We start from the raw sequence: 12,185 nt of genomic DNA on the forward strand, positions 1-12,185 counted from the left end.
ATGATGAATTAGCTAAGCAAAGACACAGAACTATAGCATATCCTCAATAACTAATGTTTCTGTGCTTTATTTTTCTTAATAAGAACCATGAAGAAGGGAAGGTTGATTTTAGTTAAAATGTACTGACGTAAAAAGTTAACTTTTTATCCTTTTATTGTTTCACAAATCTGAATTGTCTATTTCACAGGTAAAGTTTGTTTCACGTGGTAGAAAAATACAGGTAAGATAGAAATTATACCCCCCTCCCAGCTTACAATATTCCTCTGATCAAATTAGCAATAATCTTTTTCATAGCAGGGCAAGTACTTAGAAGGAGGCTTTCTTCAAACAGGAATAGTGTGAGACCTTCCTTCCCACACATTATCTAGGAATCATGTACAAGGGGCATACATTTCAGTCATGCTTCTTCTTTTTTCAGTCTTGGTTAATAACTGCAATAATTTGCATAATTTGTCAGACTTGCTGCTTATAGTCAGCACTACTCATACAGTTCTGAATTGGAATTACCAATGACCAAATTCGTGACTTCCATCCCATTCTTCATTCTTTTTCTTCCTACACAACTCTGAAGTTAATAGCCACAAAACATTTCTCCTCCCCACCCCACTTAGAAGGTTCTGACATCTAAATCTGTCTTAGATATTTTCTTTTGGAAAAATTTAAGTGTTTGTGCAAATTTTAATACTGTATTATTATAAATAAATATGAATACTAAAGAGTGCTTTAAAATAAACAGATATAGGAGCTAGATCTTCTGACAAAACCAAGTGCCATTCATCCCACTTCTATTCCAGGAGCATTTTCACAGACTCAGTACTAGTGCCATACACTATGTCAGAAATTCATATATCTGCTTTGTTCTCCAACATGATACAAATCATCTCTTGATAGCAAAGTGTTATAATTCTGCAAGAAAAATACACTATTAAAGGAACACTTTAACTTCTTAGAACATCATAGACCTTAGGACGGTCTTTCTCAACTAAAGTCACTTGTACTGAAAGACAGGTTTTGCCAGGAAAATTCTTAACCACTTTTCTTCAAGAAGTTCAATGTTTAACTGCTGTCACTTGAGCAGAGATAAAGGTTTTTCTTTTCTTAAAAAAAATCACACTGCATGCATAAATTAGCTCATTGGTTCATGGAAAGTTTCTGCTGTCACCCATCAGCTGCTTCTGAATGGCTGTGGTTGACCCAGAAAATTAACACAGTATTTTTTGCATATCATTGCCTTGACTTGTTTACAATTTCATTCCTCCACATATTTGTTTATGCAGTTTCAACTCAGTTTAATGCATCAGTGATTTTATGAAGTTGTTCAGAAAAATCTATGGCGCATTACAAAAGTTTTTATAGTGATTCTTAAAGTGATATGATTCTTTATAATTTTCATATAAAATAACAGTAGTTTATTTTATTTAAAATAGATATTCAAAATTTCTCACTAGGATAAACCATTCTACACTGTTATCAACTAGAATGAGCAATTTCTCCCTCCCTCCCTACTCCAGACAATATCCTGTAATCACTTGTACAATTAAGCTCTATTCAGTCTTTCATTTCTGTGAGGCAGAATACTATTTGGGTGTATCTGATGTGTAAATTATACAAACATGGAACAAAATGAACCAAGACCACAAAACTGATTAACTGCCAGATCCAAACTAGGAGTCAAAAAGATCTAAGGATCCAGTGTCTTCCCCTGTTCTTGCACTTCTTGAAGTTTTTTTTTTAAGTATCCTCTATTACTGTTTGAAGCTGGGTTGACTTTTACTACATATAGTCTGTTTACAAAGCTTTTCAGCAGGAGAGAGTTGTTAGCATAGGCATTCTACTGAGTTATAGCATGATGTGGTCAACATAGCATGTGACCTGAGCCTGAAGCAAAATCCTTTGGCAGTGATGAGAATTTTCTTCCCTAGGAAAGAAATTTGTTTCTAAATGGAAACATTAAAAAATCAGATGAGATATTTATGATTAACCAATTCCACCATGAAATTATTTATGTAATATCCTAAACAATCAGCCACTCTCCTCGGTCAAGGAAGGGATGTTTCTGACTAGCTGTATATTTATTTAATAAATATTAAAGCTCCATAGCACTAGAGGTCTTTATATAGCTATCATGAACATTTATTGTACTCTGTCTATTCAAATGATTCATTAATCAAAGGTCCAGTTGGAAGTAGGGACTCTAGGAGTAGCTGTGGGAAGCAACCTGGCCTCAGAAGAACTTTCTCAATACTGCATTGAAGAGAGGATGCCATGCTACCATGATGTGTTAGATTTCTCTAATCATTCTCTAATCATCATTAATTAAATTCTCTATAACCCTAGAAAACTTATCTTTTTATTGGCTCCCTTACCTATCTTTGTTTTGGACTTATAGGTACTTAAGATCTGTGAAAATCTCTACAATTTGATCTCTATGATTTGATCATTCCAATTATTGAGAAACTTAGCACCATATCTACATCATATACATTCTTATTTTTTGTCTGTATTTTTTTTTCCACAAGTCATTCTGGAAGGTCTACCAACCCCAGATAGCAGAGACAGTGCTTGCAGTTTCTCACTGAGTACAACTCAGAGAGCTTGTAAAGAAGATCACCAGATCCAGAGACATACACATGCAGATTTTCCCAAACAATACAGACTTTTAAAGAAATAGCACCTGAATTAATTATGTAATTCACTTGATCTAGAGATGACTTTCTACCAAAGTCCTTGGCTGGTATACAAAATGCTAAAAATCTAAAAAGAAATAAAAATATATAAAACATAAATCAAATTAAAATAAAGTTATTTCATCACTTTGGTAAGAGGCTTAAACCTTTTTAAAATGAAAAAAAAAAACCCCAGTGTAGCCCAACTGAAAATGATATTTTACAAACTTTATGTCTCATTTGGAAAGTAGAAGAATGGCACTAAATGGCAGATGAGTCAAATTGGACTATGGAGGCTACTATACTTGGCAACTCAGAATATGAAGATTATCAAGCAATCCTTCCAGAACAAGTTGAAAACCATTAACTGAACTGGATGAACCATTCATAAACAAGAACTGTATTATTTAAATTATTGTTGCATCTACTCAGCCCTTCTTTCATTGCCTTAACTTTCTGTCGATTAAATGCACCTTCCCCATTTTGTAAAGAATATGACCACTGAATTTCAATTTTTCTTGAATTTCAGAAAAGTTTTGAGATCTTTTAAATTGGAATGGGACAACTCGCCATGGCCAACTCATCGCAGCCATGTCATCACAGCCACCTTGCCACAGGACAACTCACTGAAGCCAATTTGCTGCCAGACAATTTCACATGGGACAACTCAACATGATAAAGGTTATCTGCCACTGTTTCTTCAGTGTTATTTCTATTTTTGTAGAAATAGACAAAAAAGAAAATAATGTCAAAGAAAGAGTGGTGGACAACATTTAATGTGTTGAGATATTGAACTGTCCACATCGAACTGTCCCACAGCAAATTAAATGTGGTGAATTGTCCCATGGCAAGTTGGCTGTGGCAAGATGGCCATGGTAAGATAGTTATGGCAAGTTGGCTAAATATATGGAACGCCCTGTGTGAAGCCCTACTCCCAGTTTCAATGTTAGCTGCTGCTGCCCCAGCTCATAAAGGTATAGCTAACTCTGTTTTACATCTGGAAAATTGCCAGAAAAGTCTCAAACAAAAGGTTTTTGCTAAGAATATATAAGAAGCTGGTGGTAGAGGTAAAGTGATAGCTCAAACTGTCATTTTTGCAATAAAATCCTTATCTGGATCTAAATGCTAGATCAGTTCCACATTGCAAAACAAACCCAATACTCCTCCCTATTCTAACTTAGAAATGTAGCATCCAAACTTGTTTACCAGGTTGTCCAAGTTTCTAAAAGCCTCATCCACAGGTTATAAACTTGTTCTTGAACTGTATTGCAAAGTATTTAAATTCCTTCAGATATGAATCTTGGATTGTAAAGATCACATTGAACACTCATATGGACACCAGAGATGATCGGATGAAGGGAATATTTTCCTTTTGGGGAAAGATGTGGCAGTGGTGGGGCAGCAGCTATGGAGTACCTTAGAAGAAAAGGGTAACCACAATTCTCTAGAATCAAGATTCAGGACTGGATGTAGAAGAAGAAATGGCATTGATTGCCCTAGTAGATTACTTTTATTGGGAAATGATGTTCCTACTCTTTTTCCAATCTCTCAGCTGCATTTGATACTATTAAATACTATTAATCACAGTAGCATTCTGGACTGGCTGTAGTACGAAGGGATTGGAGGCACCGTGTTGCTGAGGTTCCACTCCATCCCTTGTGGATAGTTCCTATTTGGGGGTGGGGGATGGGCCCAATAGCTATTTACTTGTGTGGGTCCAAGGGTTGCTTCTCTCTCCTATCCAAGCTAATATTTACAGAAAGGCACTGGATAAGGTCTCTAAAGATTTGGCATGATCAATATGCTACTGAGTGATTATGTGCCATCAAGTCATTTTCAACTCCTAGTGATCAAATAGATAGATTTTCTCCATGCTGATGATGGTGATGTCATTGAAGTCCTGCTTGAGTGCCTGGAGGCTGTAAGAATCTAGATCAGGGGTGTCAAACTCACGTCGTCATCATGTGACGTATTGGGACTTTTTCCAGTTTTGCTAAACTGGGCTTGGGCGTAGCCAGCGCATGATGCATCCCGCTCACGGGCTGGGAGCTTGACAGCCCTGATCTAGATGGATGAGAACAGGCTTAAATTGCATCTTAGCACTGACAAATTACTGTTTGTTCACTGAGATTTCCAGTCCAGTGGTGTCTCTTTACTGGATAGCACTAGCACTGAGAAAGCAGGTCTATGATCTGGCGGGTCTTCTGGACGCATGGCTCGCACTAGGAGCAAAGTGAAACCTTTGCTTAGTTTGGGCTGGTGGGTCAGTTAAGCCTCAAGAGCAGGGAATCTCGCTACAGTCACTCATGTCCTTGTCATCTCTTGCTTAGATTTCTGAAATATGTTGTTGATGGGAACGCTTTTTAAGATCATCCAGCAGTGATTAGCCCATCTACTGAGAGGCATGAAAACACCCTGTACCAATGTTGCAGTCTCTTTGCTGATTGCCAGTACGACTGACGATGTAGTTATCAGAAGTTAAGAGTGACTCCTTGACATCAAGTGAACCAACCTTAGAAACCTTTATCTACCTTTTTACAGGTAGTCCTTGACTTACAACTATTTATTTAGTGACCATTCGAAATGACAATGGCACAGAAAAAGTGACATAATCGCCTTTTGCGATCTTCTGACAAGTAAAGTCAATGAGAAAGTCAAATTCAGTTAACAACCGTGTCAATTAAGGTTGTAAAATGGGGCAAAACTGACTGAACCACTGTCTTGCTTAGCAACAGAAATGTTGGGCTCAACTGTGGTCACAAGTTGAGGACTATCTATGCTGACAAAATAAATTATGGATAACCATGGAAGGAAAAAAAATGCTTCTAGGTGTCCCAAATTCTATCCAGGAGAACTTCAGGGCAGAAATTCAAGTTTCTGATCTTTTTCCTCATATCAAGTAATTTATTCTTTGTCATCAGTAGATCACTGATACTGAGCCTTCACTGAGTTTCCTCTTCATTTATCCAGTGATGATGCTGGCACAGATACAAGATCACCAGGAGTTTTTCCTTCCTACACTCTTTCAGAGTGTAAACAAGAAAAGAGAGAGATCAAGGCACAGCCAACACTTCTAGTTTAGAAATAAATGTAAACTACAGCACAGTTACATTTCTCAGACTGTTGAAACCCTAGAAAAATCAAGTTAATATAGAATGCAACTTTTACAACAGTTGGCTCAACTTAATACCTTCCCAGTACATTGATATCCAAGTGTACAAAATTTCAAGTTAGCACAGAAGTTATAATCTCAATATAACCCAATGCAGTTTTAGAGATCTGTGGTCTTATCAGTGCTTATAAGATAGAAGGCAATGCTTGCCATAACCACTGTTTTTCTGTAGAAGAGCCCAAAGGGCAATACACAAAAGAATTCATACTGTCGTTCACCTGGTCCTAATGCTATCAATTTGGCCAAGTGTGATTTCAAGTGAGTTCAAGGGATCTGAGCTTTACTCTTTGCATCCACATTGCAACTGGCCATATCAAGGACTCAGCAGAAGTACTTTTTGATTGAACTTAATTGTTTTTCTACAACACTTCTGGAAAAATCAAACACCAATTAGTAGAGGCAGACTGTGAAGCAAGCCTTACAGCCTTGCCGCTTGACACCACCCTTTAGCTGCAGTATTAAAAAGTGTGCACTTGCCAAGATTGTTAAGTGAGAACTGGAGTCACACACACACACACCAGTTTATGAAGAAGCAGAAATGCCCATACTAGATGGGGGAATGAGGAAAACTTTAAATCCAACCAGCTTCAGGAAGATGACATCAGGGATTATGTTGTTATGATCAAGTCTCTTTCCTTCTGGGGTTATTTACAAGAGCTAAAGAGCAACAGATGAAAGATAAGCTTCAGTTCAGTTCAGTATCTAAGTTTCCAGAGACCAAGAGGAAGGAAGTGTATGTACTGACTTTCTTAAGCTTTTGCTGCGATGGGGTGCAGAAGGTGTTGCTGCTCACTGATTGGGTTCACTTCATGGCAAAGTGTATATTTTCTCAGCTTGGCATACCAAACAAAACCAGTCAGTGGTTTGCAAATACTGGTTTTATGCCTTAGTATATCATGTCAACCAGTGCAGTTAGTTTATTCAGTAAATCATGGTTAAACAGACTAGTAAATCATGGTTAAACAGCCTAGCCTCTGCTAATGTAAATTCAGATACAAAGGTTATACAGGTTGTCCTCAACTTACAACCACAAAGTAAATCTGGAAGTACACAATAACTATATCTTTCTTCTCTCATTGTCTAGCTGAAAATTGAGCATTGTGAGCCCACCCAGAGTTGTGTTTTAAGACAGGCAGCCACACAAATTTTTACAATGTAAAAATGAAATGCTTTTTTTTTTAAAAAAAAGCTCTCTGTTGAAAGCTGTCAAAGGGATTAAAGGGCCTTGATTATCTCTCTACACTGAGGACAAAAAGTCCTATTTTTCCAAGCATAGAGATTCAGCAGCAGTGAATCAGAATTTTGGGGCCAGATCCAAAAGCTTACAAGAATTAGCCGATGGTTGAAGGCAAAGCGACGATCTGCCAAGGTTGAAGCCAGGCGTGAGTTCTAGATAATAGGAGCTTGAAGAGAAGGTTTTTACAGCTGCCCAGAGATTCAGTGATTCTACAGTTTCTGTAGTAGTTCAATTTTCTGACCAAAAGGAGGAAACACAAGAGGAGTCAGACCGCAGATCTAACTTCTCTTTAAAACCAGCTGAGACCAACTCTTCCCATCCTTACTAGGCAGGAGGGCTCGCAACCTGCCCAAAGAAGCTAGTAAAACAGAACATCAAGTCGTTTTCCCGCTTCTGCTGAATCCAAAATACTGCTGTAACAGAAAAATGCCCCGGTGCGATCACAAGTCCCAAGTCCTGTGATCAACCAGCAGCGAACCGTCCCCACCCACGAATTTATTAAGAAGCGGGGAGTCCTCCATGCCTACAAAGACCTTCATCTTGAATTCAACTCTTAGCCTTCCAGTTCTTTAGATTCCCCTCATCCAGGCCAGCCTCCCTTGCCCTGGAAGGAAAAGAGTCTGCCTTTCCTTTTGTTGGTGTGGGGGGAGCCAAGCACTCTGCATATGCTTAGCAGCACCCCGTTTTATTGTCGATTCATATTCCAGGCTACGCCCGCCTCCCCACCCCACCCCAACTCCACCTCCAGACTTACCCGCGGTCGTTCCGGCCAGGCAGAAGCGCACAAAGATGCGGCCCTTCTTCCCCAGATAGGGGAGCGGCAGAAAAAGCCCCCCTTCCCGCCGGTTCTCCTTTGGAGGTTGAAGTAGCGCCGGGCGCCGTTTCTTCCGCCGCGGGGATTCCGCTCTCGGCTGGGAAGGACCTGCTGGGAGGGAGGATGTTTGAGGAAGGGTCCCCGCGCAGCCAAGATGCCCTCTTGCCCTCCTGAGGCAGGGAGGGGAGAAAGAAAAAAAAAGGAGCTGTTTCCTCCCGAGCTCCGCAAGAAGCAGACGGAAGGAGAGCACCGGGCACGGACTGGGAGAGGAACGGGAGCCACATCGCCGCGAAGGCGTGGCTTCCCGGCCGGCCGGGCGTTTCAAAAGTCCCTGAGGGACGTGGGCTGGACCCTGAGAGCTTATTGGTGTCGTGGGTGGGAGTGGGTTTTTCCCGCGCTTTCGTGGAGCAGACGGGGCCTGGAAAGTGGGCTGTCGCCCCCTCCCCCTTTTAACGACGGTAGAGCCGTTGGAAGGTGGGGAGGGGAAAGAGGGACTTGCTTCCCAGAAAAACAGAGCTCGGTGCTTAAAAGAGACCGAGAGATCGCTACCACAGTATTTATTTTAACGAATCAATTAAAGAATAATTCCAAGACTTTAGACAGTATTTCAGGTTTCCCCCTTCCTTCAATACAGTACATTGAAAACGAAACGGAGAGGGGGTGGGAGGCGGAAACGCACGGACATAAAAGATATTTTAACTTCAGAAGTTGTGGGAGCTTCATCACTGGAAACTTTGAAGAAGAGACTGGGCTGCCATCTGTCCGAAACGGTGTAGGCAGGCAGGGTCTCCCGCTTGGGCGTGGAGGGGGTGGGGCGGTTAGACTAGATGACCTACAGGGTCCCTTCCAACTCTTGTTATTGTGTTCTGCTCTACATACTGAAGGGGTGGGTGTGTTTCAAATGAACAGTCGCCTCCCTCTTCCCCAGTTTCTCAAATTTCTTAGAAAACTCTCGGGATTGCATTTCTGACTTGAGACAAAGAAACGAGATCTTCTTCTTTCGCATAAGATTAATCCGTTTAACGGGTTTATAGTTTAGTTTTACCGGGCTCCATCTGGAGATCTGTAAGGGACGAAGATGAAATATAAGCGAAAAATAAGAAGTGGTTTTAAAGAACTGATCACGTGTGGAACAAATAAACAGATGCACTTCCTGCTCCTGCAGAGTGTCAAAATGCAACCACACTTTCCTCTTAGTTGCCCAATATGAGAACTGAGCAATAGGTATTACAAACGATTTCCTGTACATGTGAAACCTTTTGCAGGCACTGTTAGAACTTGGTGCTCTCTTGAGTTTGGTTTTTTTCCTTGCAGAAGTTTCATTACCCAAACTAGGTAATATCATCAGTGCTAGTCACTCAGAATTTAGGTCTCATTTTGATTCAAGGCACTGACATCATTCTTTCCCAGAAAAAATTAAAGCACTAGCCAGAAATAGTTCAACTTAATCTTAGAATGCATGTGGTCATTGTGATGGGCTGCAGTACAATACAGGAAATTCAAAATCAACATAACAAAGAGAAAAAGAGAACAGACTTTGTTCATAAGAAACAACATTCTGTTTTTTAGCCTCAAGCACTTAAACTTGTTTGAAAGTCGTATAGTAAAAAAAATTGAAACCGCTAACCAAAGATAGCATTGTACATACTCAATTTTATAGCATGTGCAAAATAAGCACATGTTGTATATGATTTTTTATATATTATTTAAGCTAATGAAGAAATGAAATACAGTTATGCAAGTAGAATCTTTGCATTCAGAACCTTGATTTTGGTCAATATCTGACTTCTGAGACTTTTATGTTTTCAAAAGTCAAAAGTTTGTTTTGAAATTTTGAAAGTGATAGTCAAAAGATATTCAAGCTGTATGAATAATATCCATTTATACTTAGATGTAATAAATCTATAGAACTACAGAATATATTCTGCCAGAATACAGGCAGGCAAAATCATGAGTAGCTTTGAAAAGGAAGAACCTTCAATGTAGAGCTGGAAAAGTATATTAGTTAGACTACCTTTTTTCCAAAAAAATAGATATGCACAGTAAATCAACATTGTATCTCTTTCTCTCTTCAGTATTACTCTTTGTTACTTTATTTATAAATAATCAAGAGGCTCAGTCACCATTCTTATGCAGAAAAGTTAGAATATTTGGGATTGGATTCTTTAGCCTGGAAAAATGTGACTGATAGAGAAACTATGTGATGGTACAGTGTACAATCATACATTTTCTTCCTCTGTTAAAACACCAGAACCAAAGATCTTCCAACAAAGCTGAATGGAAGGAGATTCAGAAAAGGCAAAAATATTTCATCCAGCACAATTAATCTTTAGAATTCACTATTTCAAGGCAAAAGTGATAACCACTATGTTCGATGACTTTTAAAAGAGGACTTGATAAATAAAAGAATATCAGTGTTGAAGATTCAATATGACCTCTGTGTTGGGGTGCAGCATGCCTTGACATATTTTTGTGTCCATAATTTTCAGTGTTCTTTTTAACAAAATTCTGTAGTATGATGGTAAGCAATATAAATGTTAACAGCAATTTAATATTGGAGAAATGTAATAGTTTCTATGTAGTTTCCTAATGAGCTAAACAGTTCTCTAGAAGAGCTCTGTTTTGACTCATTTCTGGAAACTCAACAGGTTTGGGACATGGCCAACCCCCTCTGGAGGACTCTTCCATTAAATAAGCCACAAACGAAACACCTCTTCCTAACCTCAGCACCCTATTCCCCCAATTTCACAACAATGAGACTTTACCAACAATTTCCCACATATAGTGCACATTAGATAAGTTGATTTTGGTTTAAGAAGATGGTCTGAAAGTGCCTTGCTTCCCAGGCATATAAGGCTTTATAGACTATAGCCAGCCCTTTTAAGTTGCACCCAAGACCTAATGGAAATCAGCATAGGAACAAAAATAGAGATGTAATATGTTTGCAATGTCTAGTTCTTGTTAGCAAACAGAAATGATGTGCCAACTGTATTTCCAGACTGGTCTTTAAAAACAGACCCTTGTGGAATGCATTGCTGTAGTTCAATCAAATAGTCCCCAAAGCAAAGCTGATTGTTGAGGGGGTGTTTTGCTCCAGGTAGGATTTCAACTAGCACATCTGCAGCTAAGTTCCAAGTTATGAATCTGCTTCCCCAGCTACCACTTTGAGAGACATTACTGGAATCAGCCAAGAGCATCAATGGGCAGAGAGCAGTTCTGTCTTGGGTTTAGCTTCAAAAGGTTTCTTCCAGCCCAGATGGCTTCTACAGATTGGAACAGGACTTCAGTTATATATGTTTCCATCTCATATTTGCATGTACCACGATATTAGTCTTCCATTCTTGTATTCTCCTAATTCTCAGAGACCCCATTTAAACAGCAGCATTTATCACATTTTATTTAGTAGATTTGACATTTCAGGAGAGGAAGGGGTTTGAGAGTAGTATATTTTTGCTTCTTCTTTTTTTGGAACACATCACGCTTATAAGAAGGATTAAAGGCACCACTTCCTTAGTAGCTATCAGCAGAAGGCAGATTTTTCAAGCCTGATACTCTCCAATCATGCTGGAGCAATCCCCAAATTTGCAGAGAGCACGTAACTTGTCTATATCTCAACCCATCTGGAGGTTCAGCCACAATAGGAACTGTCTTGGCTTCTTGTTTTGTAATAAAAATAAAAATGATCAATCTGTTTCCAACCACGCTTAGAAATAGCTGTTTCTTAGGGGTATACTATTACATTAACGTTTCAACATGACTTACAGGAGATGGCGCATCCCTAGCCCCTGTGCTAAGTACGTTCTGGAAAGTATGGTTGGTTTACAGGTGATACGTCAGTCAATGCCTCGGATAAGCTTTGTTGACTCTCAGTGATTTTTCATCATCTTTATTTGCATCCGTTCCTCAGATAAATAAGACATGGTTCCAAATTCTTAACAACATAATGTTATGGCATTAGTCAAATGGGAAGGGCATCCATTCTCAGTCCCACCCTGCTACATTCAGGGTTCTGTCAGGTGAGACAAAACTCTCTGCATTCTTCAAACCCAATCCTACACACATATCTGGGCTTCAGTCTCATGCAGTTTCCCAAACATGATAGGGTTATAGCCTTCAGTTTGCAAATAATGAAAGTTTATTTTTCTCCTTCTCAAATATTGTTACTGCAATTATATTCCAGGTGAGCCACGTTGCCACCTATTAGTGGGAAGGAATGCTACTCAGCACATTTCCTCATTGGTGACTTTGATAAATATCACTCTCATATTGAAGTTCCATTTCAAAGATTGTTTTAAT

The 12,185-nt window shown here is 39.3% G+C and overlaps 1 protein-coding gene across 2 annotated transcripts in view; it reads right to left on the reverse strand.

The window, feature by feature from the left end:
* The window catches only part of MICAL1 (microtubule associated monooxygenase, calponin and LIM domain containing 1), a 46,932-nt gene extending 38,745 nt beyond the window's left edge, over positions 1 to 8,187 (reverse strand). For both annotated transcript variants that reach the window (XM_087929673.1, XM_026718158.2), the window contains exon 1: positions 7,830 to 8,187. The gene's annotated coding sequence lies outside the window, so the exon portion shown is untranslated. The remainder of the gene's footprint in view (positions 1 to 7,829) is intronic.
* Between the last annotated feature and the right edge of the window lie 3,998 nt (positions 8,188 to 12,185).

Source organism: Pseudonaja textilis, chromosome 3 (assembly GCF_049901715.1).
Source record: "Pseudonaja textilis isolate UNSWEBS1 chromosome 3, rPseTex1.2, whole genome shotgun sequence".
Lineage (NCBI taxonomy): Eukaryota > Metazoa > Chordata > Lepidosauria > Squamata > Elapidae > Pseudonaja > Pseudonaja textilis.